We start from the raw sequence: 15,476 nt of genomic DNA, 5'->3' as shown, positions 1-15,476 counted from the left end.
GCGGGGGACTCTGGGATGGTCCTCCGAGCACGGGACAAGAGGGGACGCCTCTGTGAGCTGGCCGAGGGGTGGGGGGCCCCTGCCTGCCTTGCGGCTGTGAGCGATGGGACCTCCCTTTCAGAGGGGCGCCGGGCACACACCGCGCCCTCCTCCTGTGCGTCCGTGCAGGAAACATCGTGCGGCGCGTGCTGGATGCTGAGGACGGGGCGAACTGTCACCGGGACAGTGCGGGAGCAGCGGGAGAGACGGGCGCACCCAGGGCAGTGTGACAGCGCCCCCGCCCAGCGCCGGCAGCTGTTTCCAGGGCACCTGCTGTGTGGCGGCCAAGGCTCTGACTCCCAGTGCAAGACTTCTCCCGGCCCCACCGCCCCGGGACAGTGCTCTGTGCCCTCCACCCCGGCTGCAGGAAAACGGGGCTCAGGCAGGCTGCCGCAGCCGGGGAAAGGCTCGTCTACTGCTGTGTCACAAACCGCCCCCACAAGCACAGCTTAGAAAACAACACTCCACGGTGCGTCAGGATTTGGCAAGGCTTCTGTGTGCTCCTTGCCACATCAGTGGGGTGGCCCACCTGGGACTGTGGATCGTTTTCTAAGTGACTCACTCGCCTGGCTGGTAGCTGGCAGCTAGGAGTTCCTGGGCCGCAGGGGTGGGGGGAGGGGTGCTCCGAGAGCTGCTCAGGAGTGAGGAATGCATTGTCTTTCAAGGTGTAGCCTAGGGAGTCACCCAGCATGGCTTCTGCCCTGGGGAGAGGGGGCCTGGAGACCCCACTTGTCACCCTGCACGCAGAGCACGTGGGAGGCAGCCATTGTTGGGGCCCTTGCGAGCGACACAAGGTGCCTCAGGGGCAGAGCCGGGACTCGAACCCAGATCTGCCTGGGCCCCAGTGGGACCCGAGTGGGAAAATCCTTAGACCTGGGTGGCTCTGGACAAGCCTGGATGGCCTTCCCAAGGACCAGTTAAACCAGATTCCCCTTCCTGAGGCTGCTTCCTCATACCAGGTACGCAGAAGGATCGAGATCGAGGTGACCCCCAGGGTCCCGGGCTTCCCGAGGAGGCTGGAGCCAGCTGCCGGCACCACGGGTCTCTCTCGGGGGCCGGCCCGCCTGCGCAAAACCTCTGCTTATTAGCCTTCCCCCTCCGGCCTCAGCGGTCGGTCCCATTCCCCACACCTGCCTTGCAGGACGTCTAGGGGTAAATCAAATGTTTCCAAAGAACTAGCATGGCCCGGGTCCGAGGTGGGGGCCTCTTGGACAAGGCAGCCTGTAGCACGAGAGGACGGAAGGTCCGGCCTGGCTCTGCCCCGGGGCCGCAGGCCTTGCAGGTGTGGGGTAGGAGCCCCCGCCCTCCCAGATCCCCGCAGAAAGGGTTTCTAGAAGTGCAGACGGGCCGGCTGTCTAATAGTGCCAGAGCTGAGTTTGCTTTTTTATGTCCTAATCAATCTGGCCGTGGGAGCCGGCCCAGGCAGCGATTACTTCTCACGACCTCTCTGCCGGCCCCTGAGTGGGACATGTTATACATCCCGGGCACCCAGAGGACGGAGCCGTGGCTTCGATGGATGCGAAAGCCGCCTGCGAGGCCCTAATGGAGAGCGGGGCCTGTCACTGGGCCTCTGCTCCCGCCCCTCCCCCCGCTGACCTCTGATGGAGAGGAGCTTAATAGACACCCCATGGCCGAGGGCCGCGCAGAAATGACGGGCCGTTGCGTAGACAGAACCTACTTTGCCATGCGGTGGAGAGAGCGGGGACCGTGGTGTCAGGCCTTGGTCCGAGGGCCTCGTGCTCGCGGGGGCGCCGAGGCGTCCTGACCTTCCGCGAGCCTCAGTGCCACATCTGAGATGTGACAGGAGAAAAAGGCAAGGCGTGGTGGCGCCCCCGGGGCAGGGGAGGCTGGCTGGTGGGATGGGTTGCGGGGACCTATGGTTTCAACAGGTGCGGGCCAAGCTGCGTCCTGTCGGTGGAGGACGAGGGCTGGGGACGTGGGGATCTGAACGAGGGAAGCCTTCCTGGACACTTACGGTGCCGGGGGCATATTGCCAAGAGCTCTGTGTGGACTGTCACGTGTCCGCTCTGTGAAGCCTGAGAGGTAGGCACTGTTATCCCCATTTTATAGATGGAGAGATCAAGGCTCAGGGAGCATAAGTGACTTGCCCAACGTCACAGAGCCCCCAGGTACCACACACACTGCAGCAGCCACAGTGACTGAAAGAAATACACCAGGTCACATCACTTGCGGGCTCGGACCCTCCAGGGACCTCCTAGCGCTCTGTGAGTAAAAGCTGAGCTCCTGGCCGTGACCTCCAAGGCCCTGCCCGACATGGCCTCTGCCCTGTCTCTGCCCATGTCCCTCCTGCCCGCTGTCACCTCATCAATCTGAGCTCTTTGTCTGGATGCCCTTCTCCAGCCTCTGCCTGGCTGGTCCTTCTTGGTGTGTAGGTCCAGCTCAGATGGTCCCTCCCTGAATGTTTGTCCCTTGTTGCCCTCTCACAGTGGGTGACTCGCTGGCTTTCCGTTGATTGGTTTGACTGCCTCCCCCACCAGACTGTGAGAGGGCCGGGGCCATGTGGATCTGGTCCCCTGTGTCCCCTGCCCTGAGCCCAGTGCCTGGCACACGCCAGGCGCTCGAGGACTATTTGTTGAATGAATGAAAGATGCGGAGACAGGACTCAGACTCACGTCTGTCTTCCCCCCAAAGCCCGCATTTAAATTTTTTTCCCCTAGCTTTCTTGAGATGTAACTGACATAACATGGTGCAAGTAAGGCGTACAACGTGATGATCTGGGACATGCGTATATTATAAAGCGATTAGCACGCTAAGCTTAGTTAACACATCCCCCACCTCAGATAACATCCATTGGTTTGGGATGATGAGAACACTTAAGATCTATTCTCCTAAGAACTTTCGAGTCTGTAACACAGCACTGGCACCTGCAGTCACGATGCGGCACGTTAGGTCCTCAGAACTTTCTCATCTTACAGCTGGAAGTTTGCACCCTGTGATCAACCTTTCCTCGTTTCCCCGCCCTCCTGCCCTGACAACCTACAGCCCTGACTCTCTGTTCCTGTGAGTTCAGCTTCTTTAGATTCCACATGTAAGTGAGATTATGCAGCCTTTGTCTTTCTCTGTCTGACTTATTTCGCTCAGCACGGTGCCCTCCAGGTTCACCTGTGCTGTCACAAGTGGCCGACTTCCCTTCTTTTTAGAGCTGAGTAATATTTCATTGTATGTACATTTCTCTTTTCCATCGATCCATTGATGGACACCATCTCCCCAACGTGTCTCTGCTGCTGTAAATAATGCTGCCGTGAACGCGGAGCTCTCTCTTTGGGAGAGCGATTCTGTTTCCTTAAGCCAGACACCTAAGGAGGTAGAATTGTTGGATCACATGGTGGTTCTATTTTTACTTTCTATTTTTCAGCAAACTCCATGCCTTTTGCCACGGTGGCTGCACCAACGTATACTCCCACCGACACTGCACGAGGGCTCCCTTTTCTGCACATCCTCGCCAGCCCTTGTTTCCTGTTTGTTTGTTTTTTAATACTAACCATTCTGACAGGTGTGAGGTGATACCTCATCGTGGGTTTGATTTGCGCTTTCCTGATGATGATTGACGTTGAGCATCTTTTCCTGCGTTGCGTCGGCCATCTGGATGTCTTCTTGGAGAACAAAATGGCCATTCAGAGTCCCCTGCCTATTTTTAAATCAGATTATTTGGTCTTTTGCTGTTGACTTGTATGAATTCCTTATACCTTGCAGACGTTAACCCCTTATGGGTATCCGGTGTACAGATATTTTCTCCCATCCCGTAGGCTGCCTGTGCATTTTGTGCGTTGTTTCTTTTGCTTCAGTTTGACGTAGTCCCACTTTTGATTTTTGCTTTTGCCGTTTGTGCTTTTGGCGTCATATCCAAGAAATCATTGTCAATTTTTTTTTGTTTTTTTTTGCCAAGATCCATGTCAAGGAGCTTTTCCCTTGTGTTTTCTTCTTGGGAGACCTGGTTTCAGGTCTTATGTTTAAGTCTTAAGTCGAATTTTTGTGAGTGGTGGAAGGTAGGGGCTAATTTTATTATTTTGCACATGAATATCCAGCTTGCCTAACAACGTTCATCAAGAGACCATCCTTTCCCCAGTGAGTGTTCTTGGTTCCCTTGTCAAATGTCAGTTTATTTCTGGGCTCTCTATTCTTCTTCTTCTTCTTCTTTTTAATGTTTATTTAGTTTTTGAGAGAGAGAGACAGACAGAGCGTGAGCAGGGGAGGGGCAGAGAGAGAGAGGGAGACACAGAATCCTAAGCAGGCTCCAGGCTCCGAGCTGTCAGCACAGAGCTCAACGCGGGGCTCGAACTCACCAGCTGTGAGATCATGACCTGAGCCGAAGTCAGACGCTTAACTGAGTGAGCCACCCAGGTGCCCCATGGGCTGTCCATTCTGTCCCACTGGGCTATGTGCCTGTTATGCCACTGTCATCCTGTTTCGAGCATGATAACTTTGTGATGTAGTTTGAACAGGAAGTGTGACCTCCAGCTTTGTTCTTTCTCAAGACTGCTTTTGCTATTTGGGGTCTTTTGTAGTTTCATATAAATTTTAAGAGTTTTTAAAAAAATTTCTGTGAAGAAAGCTATTGAAGTTTTGATAGGGATTGTATCGAGTCTATAGATAGCTTTGGGTCGGTGTGGACATTTTAACAATATTAACTGTTCTAATCAATGAACATGGAATTATATATATATAATATATATACATAATTATATATATATTATATATGCATATATAATATACATACATGTATATATACTATATATGTATATATAAATGTATAAAATATATAATTACATATAATTTAATTATATATAATTTATTTATATATAAATTTATAAATATATTTATAATTTATTTCTGTCTTCAAATACTTTGATGAGTGTTTTATAGTTTTCAGTATATATATATATATATATATATACTGATATATATATATATATACTGATATATATATATATATATACACACACATATATATATATATATATACACACACATATATATATATATATATATATAGCTCTTTCACCTCCTGGGTTAAATTTATTCTTAAGTATTTTATTGTTTTTGGTGCTATTTTTTCATGTTTGTCTATTTATTTTGAGAGAGAGAGAGAGAGAGCACGCACATGTCATATGCAAGAGTGTGCTGAGTGGGGGAGGGGCAGAGCCTGATGCGGGGCTGGATTCCATGAACTGAACCATGAAATCATGACCTGAGCCGAAACCAAGAGTTGGATGCTCAACCAACAGAGCCACCCAGGCTCCCTTTTATTTCTTTTTTAGATAGCTCATTGTTAGTATATAGAAATGCAACTGAATTTTGTATGCTGATTTTGCATCCTGAAGTTTTACTGAATTTGTTAATTGGTTCCCACGGAAGTTAATTTGTGATGAGGGCCGCTCTAATCAGCCTCCAAAGGACTTCTCCCATCAAAACATTGATTGATGTGATTCTCCTGGGGACCCCTGTGAAACTAGCTGGTCAGGTCTCGTCATCTCAATGAATAGATGTGGAAACTGAGGCCCAGAGAGGGGAACGGACTCACCCAAGGTCACGAAGCAAGTGCCGAGAGTCCAGTCCTCCAACTCCCAGCTGGGATTTGCCTACCCCCCTTCCCCCATCTCCCTGGACCTCAGGTGGGAGAGGCGATGGGGAGCCAGCAAGATCCCGCCCCAGATCACTCACCCACCATTGGCCGGTGTCCTCTCTAGCTACCCATGTCCTTCCAAGCCCAGCAGAGGACGAACGTGACCATTTGCTTTCGCCATTCTGGTCCTGGAATGTGGAGGGGGCTGCTTTGGAAACGACCGTGCTGCTGTGAAGGAGCAGATGCCGACCTCAGCTGGCACCGTCCCTACTCTGACCTTCCTGTGGGTGGTGTCCACCGCCCTGCTCCTCAAATGCCGTTTTTGGCCACCACCTTCTTGAAGCCCTCTGTCCAGTCATCGGCCCCCTCACTCTTGGCATTGGATCGGACGTCCTCCCCACGTGGAAAATAGTGCCCTGACGCGCGCATGCCCGTCTCTTCACCGATGAGTGGTTTCGCGTTCTCAGACATCTCTGGACGAGACCCGCGTCCCCCGGTGGAAGGCCAACCATCCGTGGATCAATCCGCTTCCCCCCTCTGTGGGGGCCTGTCCGTGCGGCCATCTCCTCTCTCTCCCATTCCCTCAGCTTGTCCAGCTCTACTCCCACGGCTTCTCTGCTTGACTTTCCCCACATGGAAGCCTGAAATAAATCCTTCCCTTCACATCCCCTGGCCCCCTGAGTTCCTTCCATTTCCTCCCTGCCCACCCACTGGGTGTTCTCTCCAAGTGTAGGGGGCAGTTAGTGTCCTGGGAGTCAGCAGGTAAGTGCTGTTTCCCCCGCTCCAGGAGGGTGGCACTGGGGTGCTTTCCACATGGCCCTGGGTCCCGGGTGCCCATCGCTGTGACTCACTCACAGCTTTTCTCCCTTCCCTGCTCATTCTCTCCATTCTCTTACCTGGGCTCATCTCCCAGGTAAACTATTGGTACCAGAGCCCTTGTTTCAGGGTTTGCTTCTGGGGACTTACCCTCAGACCCCCACCTGCCCTACCTACCCACACCTGCCCCCCCCCACCTGCCCCACCTGCCCCCCAAGGGAGTTCATGCTTCTTCTCCTGCTCCCTGGTGTCCATTATTGTATTTCTTGAGGCAGAGTTTATCTTTTGCGATAGACCCTGAGCCCTTCGAGGGTAAAGAACAGCTCTCACTCACCTCTGTGTCCCCCTTCACCTGCACATCCCTCGGCCATCCCTGACCGCAAGTGTTTGTTGAGCGAGTGCGTGAGAAAGTGAATGGATGAATGACAGTCTCCAGGGCGCCCATCCAGGGAGACAGACCCTGCAGAGTTAGTCATCCCATCGGTGTGGCCCTTTCAACCAGCCTCTCCTCCCCCATCAGGCCTATCCCTTGCCCCCCTGCCAGGCTCCGTGGCCCCTCACCCTGCCGGCATCACGGGTTCCGTCCTCTGTAACACAGTGGGCTCCCAGGACCCCTCCTGCCAGAAAAAGTCCCAGACAAGGACGCGCGCCTCTCGAGGGGAGATTCCGACGCCGGTTAAATAAAGGTTACTGGAACTGAGTGAGATGCTATTATGATGTGACAGAATTCAATGCCACCTTCCAGCAGATGTCGCTTTGGAGGGATAGATTTGTCCCAGCTGGACTCCGGGGCGCATTCAGAAGCACTCAGAGCACCCACCTGCTGCTTCTGATGTGAGCAGCCCCAGGAAAGGGTAATTTCTACAAATCAACTTATTCAGCCCGAATGCATGGAGCCAAGTTTCCAGCAGGAGGAATGAAAATCGTTGCTGGGGAAGTGGCGCATTGTGCCAAGCCAAGCAGTGGTGTAGACCACGTCCGGCTTCGAGACCCCTGGGGGAACGGTGCGCTCGGAGGACATCCAGAAGGCCAGAGCCGCAGACTCAGCTCCTTGGTCCCGGGAGAGGTTTTACAAATGAGGAAAACGAGAAAACTGAGGCCTGTGGAGGCAAAGGAGGGGCCGTCCAAGGTCACATGCCCCAAGGCAGTGGCTGACCTGGATCTGAATCCAGGCAGATCTGCCCCCCTGACCCCCCCCCCCCCCCCTTTCCAGCTTCTCAGGAGATGAGGCAGGCTGGGAACCTGCTGAAGCTAAAGAACAAAACCAAACAAAAAACCACCAACATCCGGGACTGGCCTGTGGGATGCCTGCCATTCTGTTTAGGCACCCGCCTGGGGACCGAGGGAGCCCGGGATCTGGTGCCAGCTCGGCCCCACACTCTCTGGTCACTGCTCTCTGGGTTTCAGCTTCTTTATCTGTCAACGTGAAGCTGAAGGAACTCTGGAGTCCTCTGGCTTCAAAAATCACTGTGAGCCTGTTTTTCCCCGTTCAAGGGGCCTAAGTGAGGCTCTACTTCTCAGGATGCTGTGAGGGTCACAGACGCCCAGAAGAGATGCTCCTTGGAACAAATGTGTGACAGTAACCCCGGGCACAGCGTGATCGTCACTCACACATCTGCAGCAGGTGATGCTCAGGGTTAACCCTGGGTGCACGTTTGAGCTGCTAGAAGTGAAGGGAACATCTGTGTGTCATTCCCAGACAGGTGGTTCCCAAACCAGGGGTGGACTACGGATCCTGGGGGCGCGGGTGCATGAGGTCAGGGCGTCTCCAAAGCCAGGTTCCTCTCACAGTCCCAGCAAGTGACACGGCATCTCAGATGCCTGTCCAAGGGGCCCTGGCGGTGCTGGGCTGTGGGCAAAGAGCTGGGGAGGAGAGAGGAGGAACGGAAGAGGGAGCACTTCTGGCCCCATATGTCGGTGAAAAACGTGGGCTCTGGAATCGGAAAGACCTGAGGCCAACGGCTGGCTCGTCACTCAGTATTTGCAGGATTCTGGTCAAGTCGCTGGCCGGTCCGAACCCTGGGTTGCCGTGAACACTGTCCGGATGGTGATGTCGGCAAGTTCCCAGCATGCAGCAGCCAGCAAGGCAGCGGCAAAACCCACGCAGGGTTTCCCCTCCTTCAGGGAGGGGCTGTGGAGCCCGCCCTGTGGACCGGACCGTGGGGACGGGAGGACAAAGGGGTTGTGCGTGGGGTGCTGCAGCAGTACGGATTCCCAGACCACCGAGCCCGAACAGGTTGCATCTGTCTCCTTGTCACGATGTTAGTGAGAACAGAAATGATTTGTAAGTAACAGCCGTTCCAGGGGAGAGTTTGGTCGGGGGTTCACAGTCCAATGGTGATGATAACGATTATCGTGACGATAAGTCGAAGGCAAGTGTTAGCGTCGATAGAACAATCTGGAAGAAATGTCAAGGTCAACCACGAGTAAATGACGGTCACATGTGGAGACGGGGGGGTGACCATTATTTAGATGGGCGAGGGGGCGACGGGCACTGGCCACGTGGGGTCATGAAGGATATTGTTCTGTAGTTTTCTTTACGGCAACTATTGGTATCAGGTTAATACTGGCCTCGTAGAACATTTCCCTTTCTATTTCATCAGCACCATCTGTCCTCGTTGAGTAAAAATGGGCGCTCACACCAATGAGGGCCTTGCCCCCTCCCCGACCCTCCCCTTCTCTGCAGAATAAATACTCGCCCTTCTTCCTGTGATCCTGAACTTGGCTGCCTCGCCCACAGCTGACACTGGGGGCTAAACCCCCCCATGCAGACTGGACTCCTCCCTCCCCTAGCCCTACAGTCCTCCCTCCCTAAGTGCAGAGGCTCTTCTACAGGATATCCTTCCCTCCCCTTTCCTGGGTCCCCTCTGTCCCCTCCTGCTCCCAGACCCCTCTCCTCCCTCACCTGTGTTATTGCCACAGCTTCCTGTTGGGTTTCTAGTGTCCCCACCTCCAGCCCCTCTTCGGGGACAGGTTTCTGAACCCTCCTCCCTCCCCCACCCCCACCCCCATTAGAGCAAATCACAGCCCTGCTCTTTTTCCTGCTCCTTCATTTCCTGAAAAGCAGGGATTCCCAGATGATTCCCCTGGGACACCCCTCATGTGGAGGGAGGGCTTCTGTGTCCCCAGGGTGTCAGGAGGCAGAGACTGAAGCCACCAGCCACCGGCATACTTGTTGTTCGAACTTCCCAATTGAATGATACTTCAAAACCATGCAACTTTATCCTCTAGGACTTATCCACGGTATGTTGAATACAAACTAACGGGCATTTTCCTAGATCTTGGAGTAAAGGCGACGCCCTCGGAAAACGCCCCTCCTCGCTCCACCGCTCACGGCTCAGCATTCCCGGGTGAGGCCAGGAGGCAGAACAGAGGACTGAGACACCTTCTAGGGTGTCCACTTCGCTCCATGTTCAGGAAAAACAAAATGCCCTTTATTTCATATTACAACAATCGAGAAGGGGTGCCAGGCTCGGTCGGTCGAGTGTCCGACTCTTGATCTCAGCTCAGGTCTTGATCTCAGGGTCGTGAGTTCAAGCCCCTCATTGGGCTCCATGCTGGGCGTGGAGCCTACGTAAAAAAATAAATAAAAAAAACCATCACGAGGGGCACCTGGGTGGCTCAGTCGGTTAAGCAGCCGACTTCGGCTCAGGTCATGATCTCGCGGTTCGTGGGTTCGGGCCCTGCGTCGGGCTCTGTGCTGATGGCTCGGAGCCTGCTTCGGAGTCTGTGTCTCCCTCTCTCTCACTGAGGCTCCCCAGGGTTGCACAAGCCCCGGGCTTCTCTGAGCGTGCCCCTCCCTCCCTTCCCTATGTCCCCACCTGCCCCCGGCACCCCCTTCCTCTCAGCCTCACCCTCAGATCTCAGACACCACAGAGGTACTCACAGTCCCTTCCCAGTTAGTTTTACAGATGAGGACACAGAGCAGAGCCCTCTCCGGAGATGTCTCCTAGCACACAGTGTGGGTGGCTTGCACGGGATGGGGCCTCTGTCTTCCACCTCTACCCTTGACCCAGCCCCATTTTTTTTTTTTTTTTTTTTTTTTTTTTTTTTTTTTTGCTGAAGAGAGATTATCAAAGGAGCAGAACCTTCTAATTATTAGCTTGACGAATGGAATGAACGGTGAATGAAGCAGAGATGATCTCACCGCGGGAGAGGGGGTTGGCCTCAGCTGGATGGAGAAGGAGGGGCAAAAGCTGCTTCCTGAGTTCTCTGGGTGGGAGCCCCCTCCCTCTCTCAGTGCCACCCCAGGCCCTCCTGCAGAGAGGGGAGGAGGGAGGGAGGGACGAAGGGAGGAAAGCCTAAGACCAGGCTTAGTGTGAGTCCCAGCTCTCCCTCACCGGCTGGGTGACCCGGGCAGGTTCTTCCTTCTCTGATCGTCAGTTCCCTCATCTGAAAAATGGGTTGGCAAGAGTCCCCTTCATTCATGGGTCACTGTGAGGAGATGAGGCTTACGGGAGGACAGGCTATGTTCCTGGCGCATACAACGTGTGGCTGTTGTTGTCACTTTTCTCTATAGGGTCTGATACCCCAGACTTTCTAAGCTGGACTCTGGCCACGGGTCCCAGGTGGTAGCTGGGGTCTGAAGGCTGCTTCAGAATCACGTGTGAGGCTCTTGGAACCGCAGATCTCTGAGCCCCACCGCAGGAGAGTCTGATTCCTTGTTCTGGGACGGGTTGGGGAGACTTGACTGTCGTCCTCCCCTCAGCAGGTTCAGGCTGGTCCCTGCCCCGGGGGTGCCTGAGGACCAGCTCTGGGAAGGCCTTGATTGGGGCCTTCCCCTGCCTCTGGCCCTTCTCCAAAGTGTTGGCCGGGCCGGAAGTTGGATGCCTGCCATAGCACGTCCGGCTCTGGCTGGGGCCCAGGCTTGGGCCTCTCTCCTCAGTCCCTCGCGTCTGGTGGTAGAGAGGGTAGGAGCTCTGGAGTCAGGCTGCCAGCGGTTCGAGCCCTGCTCCATCATTTACCAGCTTCTGAGGCAGCTTTGCTGCCCCTTGGCTGAAGCATCGGCTCTGACATCGGGTGGCGCCGGGGTTGATGCTCGGCTCTGTCGCTGACAAGCTCTGTGACCTTGGGGCAGTCGCTGAACCTCCCTGTGCTGGTGTTTGTTCATCGGTACCATGGGGATCATGACAGCCCCTCCCGGCTTAGGTGGTTGTGTGGACTGAGTTAACACACACAAGCCACACACCTGGCAGAGAGCCTGGCCTGAGCCAAGCACCCCAGCTCAGACAGGGAATCAGCTGGCTGGCCTCAAGTCGCACAAGTGTCACGGGCCTCAGTTCCCTCATCTGCACGATAGTGAGGGCAATCCTCGCCTTTGGAGGCTGGTGTGAGGAGGGACAAGATGAGGTCTGTAATGAACTTGAACTCCCGGCTCCGCCAGTGAAGCTGCGAGGTGGGGCTGTGAGTTTCACCTCCTCTGCCCCTTCGAAGACTCCGTGTCTGCCTGCCACTCACATCCGGCCTCAAACACCCTGTCGTCTCCACGCCCTTCCTGGCGGGTCAAAAGAGAACCCCGTGAGCAAATGCCAGCAAAACCCCCTAGTGCGGGGCTGGGTGCCCGGAAGCACCCAGAGATGGGAGCTGAGTATCGCCAGTTGGGAGTGTGGATCCGCCCTTAGGAGGCTGCAGTGAGAGGTGGAGGGCCCTCAGCTGCTGGTGCCAGCTCTGCCCCAACGGGGAGCACGGTCCGGGCGAGTCCTGTCCCCCTGCGGAGTCTCAGTTTCCCCATCTGTAAGATGGGGTAGGAAAGGTTGTCCGGCCTTGACTCTGTGGACACAACACTCAGCGAATCACCTCCAATCTGTCCCTTTCTTGACTTATCCTTCCCCTATCTCCCCACCCCTGCATTAGCCCACACTGCAAATGCCATTTGGGTCCCCCAGCCCACAACGGGAATGAGCCTATCGTGTCCCCACGAGCATCCATGCAGGTTCCCAGGACAACCAGCTAGAGGTCCACCACTGTGGGGCCCCTCCCCACTCTCCAGTTAGTTTTATCTCAGCCTGGATTCCGTTCACTGCTTTGACTCACCATGGGTAGGGGCTCTAGAACGGCTCAGCAGAGGGGCAGAGATGGGAAAACCAGGCTCCACGGGGTCTAGCTGAAAGTGAAGGGGGCGGGGAAACCCGTGATGCTGTGCCCCATAGCCAGGCTCCATATTGGTGATGAGCGAGTCTTCACATAGGAGGGGAAAGAGGCTCAGAGAGGTTGGGTCATTTGCCCGAGATCACCCAGCTAGTAAGAGATAGAGGCAGGAGACAAACCCAACGACACTTTCTCTTCCTTGAAAGCCGTTCTGGGATTCGGCTACGGAAGACCGACAATCTGCTCTTTGGAGGCTGGGCTCTACGATTTTCCTGCCTCCAGGGGACTGGTCACTGAGTGAGCCGCACGACTCCCCGCAGCCAGAAAGCAAAGCCTACCCTAACAGGCCCACCTTCTCTTGATGCTTTGGGGCCACTGAGTTGGGACAATTTCTCTAGATGGCAAATACAGCTCCAGACTGGGTCTCATGCAGAAGAACATCACTCTCAGGGCCAAGTCAGAGTCCCCAGGTCCGATCCTGTTAGGAGGTACTGTGGACTTCTCCACCGCGGACTTACCCTCTCCTGGGGCAGGGGCTGGGGTGCAAGAGAGAGGGGCGCTCCTGTGTGGTCCTAGGAACACAGACCTAACTTGTCAGGGGTCCCAACATCGCCACTTGTAAGCTGGGTGGCCTTGGGCAAGTTGCGAAACTTCTCTGAGCCTCAGCTTCCTGTGATCGCCCCTTCCTTGCTGGCTTACTGTGAGGCTTGAGATACACGCACAATACATGTCGATTATGTCTGCCTTAACATCTTCCAATCCTCTATAATTGCTTTCATGATCCTTATTACAACTGGGCCATTATATATTTTCGTGGGATTCTCTGTTTGTGGCCACCTTCCTCACCAGCAACCGGAAATTTCTGTGCTGGTGAGGCGAGACAGTGAATAAACGAAGGAATGAGTAATGGAATGTTCCGTGACGACTCTTCTTACCCTTATAACCCTCCCAAGGCCACCGCACCCCGCTTGGAGCCCTCCCCCTCTGCGCTCTGCCTGCTTCCTGCTGAGGCACCTGAGATGACCCAGAGCCACCGTCTCCCCGTGCCTGGCCTCCCTGCTCCGGCCTGTGAACGCAGACATGTGTCCCGCACTCTGATGCAGCCCACGCCCCCGACCAGGGCAGAGCGGTGGCTCTGCTATTTTAAGGGAAGAATTCTGGGTTGGCCTCCAATGATTTATTTCATTCTTTGAGTCTCGTCCCCAGGCATGGGCCCTCATTATGACTTCCTTCTCCACCCCCACTAATGAGCGGACCGAGCAGAGAATCCCAGAGCTTGGCTGCCCAGGTCAGCTGCAGCTAAAAAGTACATGGCTGAGCTCTGGGGGTGGGGGTGGGGGGGTAGGGGGGATTTTTCTCACCCTGCAGTATAATTGTGGCTCAGTGCGCCTTCCAAAGCACTAGAGACTCTATTGTGAACTGAGGCCTCCGCCATGCGGCCTGCATGCTAATTCTCCTGTTACATCTCTTCCTGCTGGGCCAACACGGGGCTGGGGGCTCCAGGAGGCTCTTGGGGGTGGACACAAGAAGAGCAGCTGGTCCCTGTCAGCGTCACACACGGTCCTGACCGTGGGAGGTTAGAGCGGGAAAATGCAACTCCCACACCGACTGGTCAACAGCCCCACGGACACCTGCTCTTAGGGCTGCAGGGCTGGCTTGGAAAACACCCTGCCCTTGGGGAGCTCTGTCTGGGGGCTGGCGGATGAATCACCAATGGAGGCCCAGAGAGGGTGTGTGGTTCCACTGGGCCTGACAGTCCGACAGAGGATGGGTTAGAATAGAACCCAGGACTGCTGATGCTGGCCTGTCCGACCAGGACTTGCCATTCCAGCGCCCTGCCTGTGTTAGGGGTCAGGAGATGTTTCCTGGGGAAAGAGCTTCACTCATGATAAGAACTGTACCTGGAGGTGGAATCCAAAGGAAAAGATTTGGCCAACCCCGCCCCATCCAGGTCCAGGCACCCGCGGGCCCCTCCTTTTCAGCTCCACCCAATGCTGTCCTCCAGAAATGCCCGGCCCCAGCGACGAAACTTTCACCAGAAAGTAACAACAAACAAGCTAAGCAAATAGGGATTTTCGGGCTCAGGTGAGAACAGCAGGGGTAGGTCTACCCAGACCCAGTTTCTCCAACATTCTCTCCTCTCTGCCTCCTCCCCATGTCGTCTTCTCCCCTGGCCTTCGCCACCTTCCCTCCCTGGAACCAGAAGGAAAGAGCACAAGTATCTGGGAGCTCCCTTGGAGGAGAGGGGAGGAGCCCTTTCCCAGAACCCCTGGCAAACATCTGGCCTGTCATTGGCCTGAGCTGGGTCACTTGCCCTTTCCTGAGCCAATCAGGTACTGGCAGGATGGGCGGGGCCAGACTACGTTAGCCAACCAGGCCCCACCCCTGGAGCTGGGGGTGGGTCATTCTGGCCACATGACTGAGAGAAGCACAGGGCAGTTCCCCTAAGGGCAGGGCAGCGGGCTTGGTGGGAGGAGGTGAGGGGGGAAGCAAGAGAGGAAGCAAAGTGCTGTGACAGAAGCCACCTTCGGTGATGACTTCTCATCCAATCAATGAGAAGCCTGCCCTGTGTCTCCGGTCCCACCTCTCCTGTCCTGCCTGAAGTCCAAGCCTGCTGAGTTGCGTGTCATCCCCATGTGCCACCATACTGGCTCATGACCCCATTCTTTTGCCCTGGCCGTGCCCTCCCACTAGGATTCTCAACCACCCCTACCTGCCCTTCATCCTTTAGATCACTGCTTCAGCTCCAACTATGAAATAGGTCACCCCTGCTGGAGGCCCCACCACCGAAACTTGCCGCGCCATTATGGTCAGGGTGCCTGTTATCAACTCCCCCCCCCCCCCCCCCCCGCCTGCCCCCAGTACACACGGAGTTTGCCAGTTCCTTGAGGTTTGGACTCGTACAAGTTGTAATTAAATGTTTTTTTTTTTTAGTGTTTGATTTATTCTT

At 54.9% G+C, this 15,476-nt stretch overlaps 1 long non-coding RNA gene across 2 annotated transcripts; it reads right to left on the bottom strand.

Moving 5' to 3' along the window:
• Positions 1-8,672: 8,672 nt before the first annotated feature.
• On the bottom strand, positions 8,673-14,612 carry LOC147577880 (uncharacterized). 2 transcript variants are annotated; one of them, XR_015254575.1, is made up of 3 exons: positions 14,428-14,612; positions 12,473-12,542; positions 10,297-11,933 (listed from the first exon to the last, which is right to left on the bottom strand). It is a non-coding gene; the product is annotated as an uncharacterized LOC147577880 (long non-coding RNA). The 2 variants fall into 2 exon arrangements; XR_015254576.1 differs by lacking the exons at positions 10,297-11,933; positions 14,428-14,612 and adding an exon at positions 8,673-8,837 and having other exon boundaries at positions 12,473-14,416.
• Positions 14,613-15,476: the final 864 nt, after the last annotated feature.

Source organism: Puma concolor, chromosome C1 (assembly GCF_028749965.1).
Source record: "Puma concolor isolate L17-30 chromosome C1, mPumCon1.1.hap2, whole genome shotgun sequence".
In the NCBI taxonomy this organism is placed as follows: domain Eukaryota; kingdom Metazoa; phylum Chordata; class Mammalia; order Carnivora; family Felidae; genus Puma; species Puma concolor.
Note: the sequence above shows the minus strand (reverse complement) of the source record. Positions and strands in the feature narration are given on the sequence as shown.